Below are 15,473 nucleotides of genomic sequence, written 5' to 3' on the forward strand. Positions count from 1 at the left end.
TTCTCCAGAACTGACTTTACTTCTTAGGCCATCCAGCATCTTGGTGTCTGTTGTCTTTGTATATGTGTACATTTGTACTCCACTGACACAATTTTATAGGTAAGAACTCAATAAAAAAAAATGTGTTTTACACAGGGCAAAATAAAAAGGAATTCATTAGTTGAGGACCAAATGCATGAGGAGGGACATCATTTGGGTGCATTATGGCTGCTTATTAATCTAACTGTGTAGGTAGAAAAAAAAATTAAGATTCTAAATCTAGGGGTTCACAAATATGCCTACGTGGACTTCGTGGCAACATACATTTGTGTGAGTACTTTTGTTTGACCATAAGGTATTCTACAGACTGAAGTGAATCGCTCTGTGTGCATAGCATCAGACTGTCAAGACAATGCTTGAAGGTATAAATAGGTATGTGAATTCTGATGGAGGATGAATATTTGTCCTTTTTTGTTCATTCTTTTGTTCCCTCTGTTCTTATGTTATCGCTTAAGAAATAAAAGAAATGCCCACATGTATAAGAATCATGTTATGTTAAAACAAATATCCTGCAGCAGTGAGCAGTGTTACTGAAAAAAAGAGCAGCGTCAGATAAATGACAGTCTTGTCACTGCTTGGCTGAAGCAAACATGCTGTCCTTAAGTTACAGCTAAAGCAAAGTTAAATTGGGCAAAAATAAGCTAAGCAAGAGAGAAATGCGAAGAAGGGACTCTAGTGACTCAAGAGACTTGGCTGTCATCTTCTGTTGTTTCCATGCCTTACAGTAGCTGTTATCAGTAACTCAGGAAGTGAGCTGCTGGGATACGGATGGAACTTAGTGCTGCTGATAAGGAAGTGAAATGATTGAAATGCCTGGTGTAGTGTCAGATAAGATGAAATGCCTAGTTTATCTCACAAGCAGAATTCTAGCAAGATCCAGGGAGGCTGTGCAGCTTTATTCAGTAAAAGGCTTCGGGCTACCTGGGTGACCACCATACAAGCCAAACAGGATGGGAACTTTATATCAAGAATCTTCCCTGCACAGATCCCTTCGTTTGAGCATGGGAGGATTTTGTGTTTCTGATTACATAAAGAGATTTACGGTAAGGGACTCCTTAGTGTTTTATTGTGACCCTAGTTAGAAAGTAAAAACTTTCTAGATGGCGCAGTATTGGTTTCTGTGCCTTTTGTAAAGTGCTATTTGTGTTTGACATTCTCGGCCAGGTTGTGTGGTCTGTTGGCTTGCAAAACACCTGCCGATGTCAAGGAGGTGTTTCTGAAATGATGAGTGCAGGCTTTGCCTTTGTAAATAAGTTTATATTTTGTGAGAGCCCTGGCACATTAAAACTGCTATTCTAAGTGGTATATTTGTAGTATAGGATGCCAGACTGCCATTCAGATTATGTGGAGGTTGGTTGTTACAGCTTTTTGCTTTAGTTGTCATATGTCTGAGACTTTTAAGACAATGAATCTGTCGGGCAGGCTCACACTGAGGCGATTTAATGAGGAGCCAAATTCTGCATTGGCCTGCAGTAAAAGCAGTGCAATCAACTTGAATGCCAGGCACTCAATACTTCAAATGCGTGCTCTGTGGCAGTACTTAAAAGTTGTGAGATCAGAACCCCATTGTGCAAGGGTCTGAGGAAACGGAGCAAAAGAGATTCTGTCTGTGAAAGCTTAACCACTGATCAACAGACGGCAAACCCTGCAAGAGGAGTGAGCCGTAGAGATGTCACTGGTGGAAGAGAGAATAGGAATCTGCTTTTCTGCCATTATAAGCTATTCATCAAACCACACTGTTTTAATGCCATCTGTGGAGCTAAGCTCTGGTTGCTACAGTGGCAGGAAGTCTAGGGAAACACTGTTTCTGTTTTCTTCAGTTTTTTTTGTGTTTGCCTACTTTTTGAGTTGCTGAAAAGACTATTACTATCCAGACAGAAGCAGAAAATGGACTTAAGCAACCTTAAAAAGAATGCCATGTACATATAATACAGTTCAAGTAATTAAAAAAAGTTGTAGGAGTTGGATTTTAAATGGGAATGGACCAGATTGTTGTGGGGTTTTTTAGGGCTGTTTTCTTTGAAAATTTTGAAGAAAGAATTTCCTCATGTATTTTGCTCAGTACTAGCTCTAATAAGCTTTCTTAAAGAGTTTATATTTGTAATCATTTAGTTTTATCTTTAAAGAGCCAGTGGAGTAACTGAACTAAATCACCAGTGATAAACCAAATTCTGGCCCAGTTGAAGAAAATAACAAAACTTCTACTAATTTCAACAAGTAGGATCTTGTTCCAAAGCCTCAAATTAATCTAATGTAATATCATGTAGTGGATTTAATATAGCCAACAGTACAATACGATTTTCTGGATATCATTTATTGCATAAGAAACAGAATGGCTCAGAAGACTAGGTACATTACATACCCTTCTCACCACATGATTTATTGTCTATTTATGGCAACATAGCAAAAAAAAATCTGGTCTATTAATTTAATTGAATATACTACTCAACTGCTCTTCATCTAAATTGTTGATGTTCAACTTTTTTGTTAAAGAAAGGTATTAAACAGCCTGAAATACATGCAATTTTCTTTTGCTTGTTGCTGGAGGAACGCAAATGAAAGATATTTCAGGAAGGACTGCAGAAGGTGGCTGTAGAACCATCAAAGCAAATGATCAGGGTCTTTTGGACTAGTCATGTCTTGGGGGAAAAAAGTCAGTACTGCAGTTCTCTGTCTACATGACATTCCATGGCTTGGCTCTGTGCAGAGCAGAGTTAGTATTTTTGCAATAATATGAAGGCTATAATGAGATTCAGAATATCTTGTTTCTCTGTAATTGATCTATTGGGTGACTGAGTAATTCTTTCATATTCATTGCTTCAATTTCCCGTTCTGTAAAACTAGTCATAAATGATACTTCTCTTCTGAAAACATGTTAAGGTCCACAGGTAAAAGCTATCTTGGATTTAGTTTGATTTATTAGTTTTCCTAGTCCTCAGTGAACTAAGAATCAAACATAACTTTGTTTTGGATGTCTTGCATTGGATTACATCACGCCGGCCAGCTTACCAAACTCATTATGTTTATCGCTTGGAAAATCATTCTTTGCTTTATTCACAAACCTAGCACTCAAATTCATTTTTGGAGAATATAAACAGCAGAGAAGCATATAAGGATAAATAGGGTCTTGGACCATGCATGCAGTTCTTGCTAAAGTTGGTGAGAACTGCTCTAATCTGCAAGTTTAACATTAATCCTAGTGAGAGCCCTCTTCTCCCATGTAGAATGGCAGCCTATAAGCTGGGTTCGAGCCTGTTCCAGCAGGAGCTGATGAGTGTACGTACACTTCTGATTTCAGTGGTTGCAGTGTGGAACCTGTTGTTTGCATGTTTGTTGGCTGTAGTCTCTTTCTGGCACAGTACTTGATGATCTGCTTGCTTGTAAGTGGCTGGCTCAGCTGACCCTGGTGTTACGGAAGGACTCATAACACTAGGCAGCTCTGTGAGGAGTGGCCTGTGTTTACAGATTGCTTGGAAATTTGTGTTATTGCTCAGATGTACAGTGGAGGGTGTAGTTCATGCTGAAGCAATAAAATGAGGCGGTTTGTGTTTCCGAAGTTAATCGGACTCTTTGTTAGGAAAGGCAGTGATAGGAGTGTTCTAACATGTGCCTGAAGACCAAGTTGCCTATACTTGCTTCAAGCTTTTCCTTTCCATGAGCTGAACAGCCTTGATGTTCAAATCCTTTTAACCTTGGCGGTGCAGTTCTTTCTTCTGCTGACTTGCTGGAGCTGATTCTTATTTTAGGATGTGGCCACTTAATGAGATATCTGAAGTCACCTGGTTCTTAACAGAAGCTAATCTTGATGATCCTCTCCTAATTCTTGTCTGTGGTAGGGGGTGTGCATTCCACTGTCGTTTTTTTGGGTAACATCTTACTGATTTTACTACTCAGATTTCTTCTGGGAGTCCTGTGTAGAGTTATTTGAAACTCCTCAGGTACTCTTGGTTCACATCTTGACCTTTGTGTATTTGTTTTTGAATGTCTTGCACTGCACAACTATTACCTTTGTTGTAATGTTCTCTTTGAAGAGTTGTCTCCCGTTTTGTGTAGTTATTTGATGCTTGGATTACAGAGCTGCTGGGATAGGCCTGATGGAGACCAGACCCTGACACCTGCAATTCAGGCTCCTGTTTACCTGGGGAGTCACTCCTCTACTCAGCAGACCAGATCTGGGATCCCAGGCTCTGGGGCAGTCCATGTACTGCAGAGACCTTGAAACTACCATCCTTGGGTCCAGAGTCTTGGCAGGCTACATGCAGACTCCTATGGGGAGCTAGCAGAAAGGTGGACAGACTGAAAAAAAAAAATCAATGGAGGTAGTAAGCCACTTTGAAGGACTGGGACTTCTAGAAAAATACATGGTTGGAAAATTTCTGAGCATCTCAGTTGTTAACACTGTCTTCCCAGGCTTTGCGGGAACTCAAGAGAAAGATGGCATATGCTCCAATTTGAGTTTTGCACCAGTGTATAGTGGTTTGCAGTCTAAATATATTCTATTGAGTATCCTTTCAGACAGTTCATATCCCAGAAACTAGAGTAGTAAACTATATATAGTCTCTGACATTACAAACCAGGTTTGTTTTCACCTTCTCCCATGGCTGAATTGAGAGAGCAGGACTTAGCAGGTCCTCCTGCTGTTGTCTTCTGTGTTTGTGGTTCACCTTTCATTCTCTCATTTGTGTCCTCATTTTGGTGTTCAGGTTTAAGCGGTACAGGTGCTTTCTCGCTCATCCAACTTATATACACATGCCTCTGACTTCAGGTATGTACTGTCCTGAATGCTTCTGTTCAGAGACCTGATCGCTTCCAGCACTGTCATTGCATGCTCACTGGTATTGTATGAGGGTGGGTAGAATTAAAAAGAAATGCCCTTTTTCTATAAATAGCTTTGTTCTGGATATTTTCTTGGTGAGTTCCTGGTCCCAGTCTCAGCTGAAGTCCCCCAGAGTCTCAGTGTTGGGAGCTTCAGCTTCAGGGTCCTGGTTAATTTTCAGCACCTCTTTAGGAAATGGCACAGCTTTAATTGCATCTTCCTTGACTCCTCTTGCTATAAAAAGAAAATAGTCAATCACCAAATTTGTAGCAAACTGACGTTCTTGTTTTCTGGGTTTGCTTTCTACAGAATTATCAGTCTTAGAGCCAGAAAACATTGGTGCAAGTTATCAAATGGCTGACTGGGTCATCCTGCTCTGCACAACTGTTCTTATCATGGCTGTCAGTGCTCCTTTGTCTTGGTCAGCCAGGTAGAAAGCTGTCAGTCGTTGCTGTGGGGCATTGAGTTTGTTTCAGTGCACTTGCCACTGGGTTATGGTCAGTGCAGAATTTCATAACATCCACTCTTCATCAGATTCAGTTTCTCGAAACTTTTGCAAAATTTTCCTGTCCCTCCTTTTGTGGCTGAACAAGAGCTAGGGACCTCTGTATTCCACCATTTTCATGGACTGTATGTAGAGACTCTTGCCAGCTGTAACCTGCTGTCCCAGTGCTCACCTCTCTGCGGAATATTACTGCAGTCTTTTCAGCGTCCTGCCCAGCATTTTAATTACTCTCCTAATTTCTCACACTGAGGAGATCTTGATGTGCTGTTACTAGATGTGTGGCTGGCATTGCCCCACTGCCCTTTAGTGACAGCTTCTCCTGATATCAACTAATAAGAAATCCAAACCATTTATGTCCTGGATCTTTTATCAATAGTGTTATTTGCTTGCTTTCCTCTGAGTGACTTTGCTTTATGGTGCCAGCACTTGGTGCTGTTTTTCGAGTCTAATGCTGCTTATCAGTGTATCTGGGTTTACACTACAACTGTCTCTGCAATGCACCTGGAGATGAATTTGTCACTGATCTAACAGCAGAATTGCAAAATTGATGATTTAGTAGTTTTAATTCAGGAGCTTCTTCTGCATGCAGAGAACCTTGTATGTGGTTGTTTAAAATTAATACTCTGGAGTCTGTTGGCTGTTGATTGAAGGTAGCGAGGTGGTTCAGAAGCAAAACTGCCTCCGTTCTGATAGAAGCACTAGGGGGTACTTACTGTTCTGGGAGTGAAAATGGCTGCTCCAAGTGTGCTGTGGATTTCTCTTTGTACTAGATATTTGTACTGAGATACCAACTGCAGATGGAAAAATGGATCACTGTGCTTAATCATACCACTGGGGCCCTAACTCAAGGCTTCTAATTCACACCCAACTGTTCTTAAACTATTTGCTTTAGAGAGAGAAAGTTTAAAATTCCTTGCTCTGGAAAGCTTGATGCCTGTTGTTAGCTGCTTTCTGCAATTTCACTGGCATGCGGTATAAGTTTCTTTTAGACGAGCTTTTCTGTAGATGACGTTCTTTTGTTTGTTTCCTTTACCTTTCGTCCAACTTGATGAAAGCCATTATAAATTTAGCTGGAGATCTTTTGCACATCTGAAATGGATGCAGCATTTTTTGTGTGTGTGTGTTTTTTTTTTTTTTTTCCCCCCAGACGTTTAAACATTCACCTAAAGGAGTGCAAGTAGCTTCTCTGTGAGTATTTGGTTACTGAGAAGAGTTTGCAAAACCACCAGTTTTTGTACCCAAACTCTCTTACTCTGAATCCTTTTCAAATCAGAGTTTGTGTTGAGACTAAGCCTGAACTGATAAAGTTATTCGTGTGTTTGTGAATGACGTCAAAGCAAAATGTCAAAGATCTAAATCAGCAGGTGAATATAGCACATAACAGACTTCATTATAGGACAGATGACTATTTACTTGATCTAGAATTTCCATAACATGGTGTTCTGGTTATTAGTGGGAAATAGCAATGTCAAGGAGTGTTCTTACTTAAAAAAAAAAATAAAAATCCCTCCATTGTTAGGTTCCTGTAAAGACCATTATTAGCAAGGAACACTGAGCACAGTGCTTGATGTTTGTTGTACCACAATGGCAACTGCCAGATAGAAATGTGAGAGAGAAACAAATCAATAACTGAGAGTCCAGCTTGCACAAGACCTGAAACGATGGCACTAGCTGCTTTTGCAAGCGCTTGGGAAAAGTTTCCAAAAGTGTGTGTCAGTAGCCAAGGCACACTCAAGTCCAGCCAAATGGTTTGTGAGTGGCTGGGGGCTGCCCTTGATGTGGCCGCCCACGAACACTTCATTCACTTAATTCCAGTGCCATCTGACATGATTTGAGGTGCTTGTGTGTTTTACCTTTCAAACACTTAAACCTATGCAATGTAAAATTGTGCTTGAGGTGATCCTACTTCAGTCAGTAACTATGAAGGCCAGGAGGGTAGTTGGGGGAACAGTATTAATGCCTTTTAACTTTGGAAATATGAGTGGAGGAGCCAAGAAAATAATTGGATATATTCTTATGGCAATTGACAGTTGTGGCGTTGAGAAAGGTGAAGTTGGAAATGATGGTTACAAGTTAGGAAGTTAGTACAGCTCTGTGTGTGCATTTTTGTGGTAATTTTTCAAACTCGAAGCTGAAAAGATCTCCTGAAGTAGGAAGGGAAGAGAAGACAACACAAAGCACAGTGGAATTTGGTGATTGTCATCTTCTCAGACAAAAGCGTGTTGCTGGCAAAGCGGAGACTTTTCTGAGGGATTTGATATGAAGCCAGTCAAATTTCAAGTCAGCAAGAACGATTGTGCTGGTTTCGATGTGTTTTGGAGCGAACTCTGGATTATGCAAGTTTTTTTTTCTGAAAAGTTGACTGTCTGGAAATAACCCTTTCTTATGCAACAGATCTCTTACCTGTGTATTTATACTGAGAGGCGTATCACATCACTGCAGTGACCAGAATTTGCTTTTACTGGTTTTATTCCTATTGGCATTACTGCACAGCCAAGGCTACTCTTCTACATTACATTAGATCCCTACTGACTTAAAATTACTTGTACCTGAGCAAACTGCCATAGACACGAGAGCTTTTGGGAGGTGTAAAAGGTGCTTTAGGGTTCTCTGCTGAGTGCCTAGTAGTAGTGAGAAAGCGTCTTGCAAATGAGAGGCTTCTTGAATCCAAGGGTAGTTTTTGTGGCTGACTGTTAAAATCAGCGGGCTTTACAAGGAACTGACTGTGTTAGATATAAAATCAATAAAATGCAGGGAAAGCAGAATGAGCAACAGGACTTTTCTGTTCAGTTTCTAGAGGAGGGCTCTTTGTTGGAGGGTGTGGAGGAGTGGGAGGGTGAATCATTACCACCACACCAGAGAAGCGTTACTGATGACCACCCTTCTGGTCCAAGTTGGTAAAATAGTTTAGTAGCTGCTTGGATTTAAAAAAAAAAAAAAGAAAAGTTTGAAAGAATGAGAATTAAAAGTAATGAGACAACTTCTTAATGTAGTTTCTGTGGGTAACAGACTTGGTGGTGAGAATAAGCTCTGGGGTCAAGTGAGTGAATGTGGATGGGCAGCAGGTGCTCTCTTGGCCTCCTGAGAGGCAAAGTAACCTGGAGGAAGGACTTAAAGGTTCTTGTTAAGCCATGTGGGCAAATGGTAAACAGCGTTATCTAGAATTCTCATCACTTTGATGTAAATGAAATGTCATAATTGATCTGTTCAGTTATCTGCTGTCAGCTGCTTGTCAGGGATGCATTACAAACTACACATGGTCTCAGATTCATTAACCTATCATTAGCTGTGCCACTGCCTGGGAGCATTACACTTAGATTCAGTTGTTTGAAAAAGAATAAAACAGAAGGGGGGAAGAAATCAGGACTTGCAAGAGAGTGTTTCATAACCTACTGCGTTAACAGTTTTCTGTCATTAAATATATAGAAAAAAAAAAGAATTTATATAGCGATTGTTAAGATTTAGTTGATATAATACTAGAGTAACATTGTACTCTTGTTAGCTAGGCAATATTGAAATGTATCATGCCAGGGTCACTTGGGGAGACTGATAGTGCTTTATAGACCATTTTACTGTGCAGGTGGATTTCAACCAACAGCCGACATTAGTAATCTGTTAAATGTCAGGTTCTTGGCCTTCTGAAGCAGGTGTGGGCCAGTTCCTAGTACACCACCGAATACGGCAGATGGACATCTCTTGTCTGATCTCAGCAGGAAACCCAACTATTGGACTAGATAGACTTACCCAGACTGTATGGCTATCCTGCCCTTGGACGTTATTCTTCTAAATTAGAGTCGGTGCCCATTTCAGTGCTTGCCATTTGTCATGCGAATTGGTCTCTTGCTGCACCATTATTCTGTGGACATGATTTATTACCTTTCATGTGTCTAGGAAACATGCTATTCATGAGAAGTTACTTGCTGGTGTAGGGCTTAATTTTTCAAACGTTTAGACACCTTAAAAAAGTTTAGTTACCCTTTCATTTGCTGGGGGGAAAACTAAGAGGTGTGTGTTAACGAGCTGCAGCAGCTAGATGTAGACTAGGTAGATTTTCAGTATAACTTTTAAAAGTTGACAGCTGGTTTCAAAATATGTAAAGGATATTTATTAGTATTTTTTTGCCTGATTAGTGTTTAACAGATGTAGCCAGATTGTTCTGAGCTTATCTGCTGTTTGGTTTTTTTTTCTTTTTGTAAGCTTGTGATGTTTTACCACGTCTCCTTAGAAGTCTGTTACATTGCAACCATTGCAAACTTCTCCCAAAGCCCCCAGGTTCTATAAAACTTTGGCTTTTTTTCCGGCCTTCTAAAAAGGTTATTTTTTCATCTACGTACATATTTTCAGCCATCTCCAGTTTTACTATGATGTTGGAAGCAATGCAATAATCTAACGAGATGATCTGTTTGAGCAGCTGGTTTTAACCTCTGTGACATTTCTTGTTTGGGATATAAGCCTCTGCTGTCACTTTAGTGCAGGCTGGAGATGTTTTTATTTTTTTACTTTTTTTTTTCTCTTCACCCCATCTTTGTGTGTGTTCCTTCCTTTGGGTCAGAGCTAGTAAGGAGGGATCATAACTGAACTGCCATATCATAGATTCTTTGTTTTAAATGTGATTTTTTTTTTCTCTTGTTTTCTGACATCTCTCTTTCGCAACTGGGAGAGTGTGTGGGGTTGAAGCCAAAGAGGAATAAACTCGCATTTTCCCCTTGAGAATAGAGGTGTCTTTGGCATCATCAGTAAGGTCACTTGCAGTGCTGGTTCTCTAGCATTTATGTTCCTTTTCTCTGGCACTCCTGAGATACTTGATAGCTTGGAGATATTTTAAAGGTGTCCTAGACGTTCATTTCAGTTCAGCTCGTAATGGAATGGAAGTAGTTGCCTACACACTTCAGATCACAGTGCTCGTTTTTTGTTACCTGGAAGAAATAAGCAGAAATCCACAGGAGACCAATTATCATCAGAAACTTTATTCAAGTTATGTCCAGACTATGATGGAGGGTTGTGACTCACCAGTTCGTTTTGCCAATGGCACCACGGGGTGACTGAGCATAGCTCTGCAATCTACAGAGGTCCTGCAAGATTCACGGCTGTTTGTTGCTCATACAACACTTCGAGTTCTTCAGATGTAATTTGGGGAGCATTGAAGATGAAGCGACATGTGTTGCAGTATGTAATGCAAAATCTCATTATAAGCAATAGCTCCTCACAAAGAAAAAGTGAGTTTAATAGGCTATTGCATTTGTTACAATAACTGTACTTTTTTTGTGATGTCTAAGGATGGGTATGCTATGATCTGTAACATGGAGTCAGGCAATTTAGGATTTTTCTCTTATTTTTTCAGTAAGTATTGAAAGGCTTGAGACTGTCAATGGAACTGAATGCTCTCTTCAGGCTGCTCAAGCAAGATGCAGACATTGGGCACTAAATCAATGTTCTGAACAAAAATTGCCTTCTGTTGTAATTCAGAGCAAAAGAAATAAAAGGTTTTTTTGCCAGTATTTGAACATATTATCATCCTGGAGACAAAACAATCAGATCTATTGGAGCCATTTTTTCTTTTTGTGTGTTTGCCAGCAGCTCAAAAGGGGAGAGAGAGGAGGAGGAAATTAAAAGAAAAAAGAAAAGTTGACCTTAACTTTGACAGATGTTTAAAACTTCTCACTATGGGCCAAATGATGTTTCCTTCTTCTCTATCCTTCATCCCACCCAAAAATTTGCAGTTGCTTATGCATACACAGTACGATGTAATATATGTTATAAGTTGACCAGCTGTATCTGAGTAGGAGGCAGTTTTTACTATATCTTCCCTGTATGTACCTCAGACAACACTAGCAAGGAATATTTGCTGCACGTAGCAAGAATTCTCCACAGTGCATTATTTTACATATCTCGCAGTGGACTGTGTGTGTAGGTATTAGGGGGTGAAATCTGTTCCATATAGCTGGAATACACAGTCCACGTGGCTCAGTCCGGAGGAGGAAGAGATGGTTTGTGCCCCTTGAGTTGTAGTCAGGCAAGGCTGCTTGTGTAAACTAATATAAATTCAGAGATTTCCTCTTGGGTTTTTTGAAGTCCCTTTTTTGTTTTACACAGCATTTACCATTAGAGTCCGTTGTATGTGAGGAAGATTAAATAATCAGAGTTATATGAGTAATAACACTAGTAAATAACAGTGGGGTAGCATTAATGCTTTTGGCTCTCAATCATTAAATAATTAAGAAGGTTCAAGATTTCAAAAGACTCCCATTTGCCCACAAACAAACACAGAGGCCAGTTGCGCACTTTTATTGTGCTCGCATTCTTTCACGACTGTGCGTGCTGTGCCTGTAATAGCACACTGATGGTGGCAACTTAAGTTCAAAGTATGCAACTGTGGATGACTTTCTGTGGCTACGGTTCCTTATTGAAATATTTGCTGCAGGTTGTCTAACTTTAAATATAACAATCAAATGACTCTACCTTTTTCTTTTTGTCCCTAAGAGGACAGCATTCAGCTGCTACTCTTCATTTAATAAAAATTTTGGCTGTTTTGATTATTTGTCATCAAGCATGTTTGTAGGCTTGAAAGAATTAATTACTTAAAGGCATTTGGCTGAAAACTCTCATTCTTTAAATGCAGTAGCAGAATTGCAGAGCTTTTATTGCCAACGTCCTATACTTTAAGATAGAGCTGTATATTTTACTGCATTGTATGCTTGATTATCGAAATAAGATTATATGGGGTATCATAAAACTTATGCCGTACTATCCTGGACCACTGTGAAAATACCAGTGACTTTAAAATATTTTTTTTGATCAGGAGAAGAGACGTGGCATGAAATGCTGATTCTCATCAGCTTTCACAAGCCAAGTTTTCTTCTAAAGTCATTGCTTGGTATTCAAACTCTCCCTTGAAGGTGATGAACAATCCAAGTATTAAAGCTTTTGGTGTCTTTTGTAAAACCAGTTACTGGCCTCTAAATGATACAGAACCACCAGGCTGGCTATAATTATTTGGTGGCCTCGGTAGACGTAACAAAATTTTTTTTTTTTTTATTGTAAAGGTAAAAAAACCTTGTCTTACAGAAGTGGCAAGGATTTAACATATTCTTGAGAGGGTAATTTTAATGCTGCTACTACTCTGCAGTGAGTAGAGGAAGGATTTTAATTTCTAGACTATCCTATCTCATACAGCAAATTCACTTTAAGAGTTATACTTTCTTCCCATATGTCCCTTCCAAAAAATGAGGAAGGGATTGGAGACAAATGGATGCCCAGTATCCCAAAGCCCATGGCTTTGATGTGGTTCCATTGTTCTGTCGCACCAGGACTCCTGCGGCAGCAGGGTTTCCCCCCCGCTTCCCCCCCTGCTCTACGTACGTACAGCAGTGAAAGGGGACCGGGGAGAACTAGACGCAGTAGTTTGACACGGTGTCATGTCTGACATGGGACAAACTGCTTTCTCTCTTGATGCCATAATTCGTCCTCTGTGGAAGAGGACTGACTCTCATCCCATGTTGTACTGTAAGGACACGTTCATTAATGTTTCTAAAGCATTCAGAACTGTGGCAGTGGGGGCTGTGCAAGTCTAAAGTGACTACTTTTCTGTTCTCTAGTGACTAATTTTTGTAGTAGACACACTGTGATTCAGAAGTAAAAGCAAGTCATTAACAAATCCTTTAAATGAGATTTATGATTTAATAATTTTGTTGCTAATAGTTGGACTAATTCTGCTGTGCCTTCATGAAGATTGATTCTTTTCTTTTTTTTTTTTTTTTTTTTTTTTAACTCGGTTCACTTTCATAGCCTGGGAGAAAGATTTAATTTTAGAAGTTTCAGTTGACAAAGACATGCTGGTGCTAGATACGTATTTCAGATCCTTGTCATTGTACTCTATTTTTAAATTCAAGTGCCAGCCAACCTAAAGAGCACACCCTGTGTCTGCATCCGTGCTACAAAGCTGAATTCTTCCAAGCCTTAGCACAAGGCCACCGAATTTACTTTTGTATTTTTCCTGTTTAATGAAGAGATATGCTCTAGCAAGTTCTTTTCATTATCACAGAACTAAAACTGGTCATAAAAACAATCCTCCCTCCAGAGGTCTGCTCAGGCATTGGCAATTGTTAAGATGCTTGCTTATCAACAGCCACTCAAGAGAGAATTTTAAATGGTTTTGTGACGTCAAGGAGGCCCAAGAAAATAGAGCCTGGTGCCAAATTACCTCCATCATTGAAAGCACGCACTAAGAAATAGATAACACAGAAATAAATCTTTTGCGCAGTAGCTATCTCATGATATGCTCTAGCGACTCCAGTAAGTGAGGTTGTCTGGTACAGGAATAGCTAAAGAAGATGAACTTTCAGACTCTTACTTTCTAATTTATGATTAATGAAAAGCCAGCCTAATCTATCTGACATCCTGCTGTCTGGACAGAATGTCTGCGGGTAGCGTGGACCTTGCAGAGGGAAATGCCCTGACAAAGTTACAGCCTACAAAAGTGAACAATTTAAGTATGATGGACAAAAAACTGAATCTCTTGAATGAAAAGATGGACAAACTGTTGCATTTCCAAGAAGATCTGACAGGCAAACTGCAGCGAGTTAACAAAGGCATTGATGATGTAGAAAAAGGCATTAACAAGCTAACAGCATCCCGAGCAGCTCCTGATGAGACAGATGCAATGAAAAAAGGCCTAAAGGTATCGGACAGTACTCACCAGAGTGATACCCAGAGCATATGCTCAGAAGTGCTGAAATTGATGAAAGCTGCCCAGCTAGATGCCTCGAAGCATAAGGAGAGGCTGGCAAAGATAGAGAAAAGGGTTGATACACTGGATAAAGTTATTACATTTGTGGGAGAAGTATTAAAAAATTCTAAAGTAGTGGATTTTATTCTCAAAGGCATTGTGCCCTGGAAGAAGGGGAGTCTGCTGGAAATCCTTGTTGAGGTTGGTTTTGTTTTACTTTACTTACTTCATGTTTTTCTTTATGATGTAGCAGGGCTTTAGGCTCTTCTGCCGATTTCTTGCATAATGTATAATTAGGGTTTTCCTTTCAGTGTTGCTGTTACAGGTTACTGCTGTGACCTTTGAATTCAAATGCTTGTGAATTGCAGGCCTCTTAAGGCAGAGATCAAGGCTCAAAACATGCCTTGCAGTCTTATGTCTGAGGTTCTCGAAGCGTGCAAGGCAATCTTGTTAACAAATATGAGGAGTAGATTGCTACTGTAAAGGAAAATGCAGCTTCTACCAGTGCTCGAAGATCAGCAATGTCATTCAAATTAGTGACTGAATTGAGGCCCCAGTGAAAGTATGAGTAACATACTGGAAACTTTTTTTTTTGGAAGAAGCTTCCATTTTCTTGATTGATCATGAATTCTGAACACGATGCCAGCTACTAAAACCTGTGCTGACTTATGGTCATATGACTGAGCAGATTTATGTGTCCTTAGACATCTAAGTTGTCTTCAGCTATATCTTTATGATGAAACTGTGACTTTTATCAAGTCCATTGTCATTGTTCACTCCTCAAATCAAATAGTTCTTGTGTTTGCAAGTTCCTAGAGATCAGTTCCTAAGTATTTCTTAATTATTGAGGACAGTGAGGGAGAAACAGGCAAGGCGGGTACGCAGTTGATATGGTGTTTTGGAATCGATTAACATTGTTTTTAAAAGTTACAGGCATCTGGAATTAGTTTTAGCTAATGGGAGTTCTCAGTTTTCACTATGGCTTGTATCTCACGGTGGGGAAGAAGGGGGGAAAACTGCAAGAGTTGGAATAGGTTTGTTCATTCCAAGAATCTCCTCGTATGTAGAGGCGTGATTACAGTAAGGAGAACTTAGCTCAAATGCAAATGTCCATTTGTATCTTAATCCAAATATTTTTCACCAAAATTGTAAAATGTTTTGGTGGAAGGTACACCTAAACTTTTGCAAGAACAGGGCAATGCTAAATGCTAGCATACTTTTTCAGGCTTTCCAAGTGCTCTCCTGGTCTCCCTTTTCAAGTGTCAGAGGCTGCAAGTGAGCTAGACTGCTAGGAGACAGAAGAATTTATAAAGAGTTTCCATTAGTGTTGACAACAATAAATCATACAATAGGAATCATTCTTAATTCTGGATAGAGATGAAGCTTGT

The 15,473-nt window shown here is 39.8% G+C and overlaps 1 protein-coding gene across 2 annotated transcripts in view; it reads left to right on the forward strand.

The window, feature by feature from the left end:
- Positions 1-15,473, forward strand: part of MYLK3 (myosin light chain kinase 3) — a 35,578-nt gene that overhangs the window by 418 nt on the left and 19,687 nt on the right. The window lies entirely within an intron of this gene.

This window comes from Platalea leucorodia (assembly GCF_965183815.1).
Source record: "Platalea leucorodia genome assembly, chromosome: 8".
In the NCBI taxonomy this organism is placed as follows: domain Eukaryota; kingdom Metazoa; phylum Chordata; class Aves; order Pelecaniformes; family Threskiornithidae; genus Platalea; species Platalea leucorodia.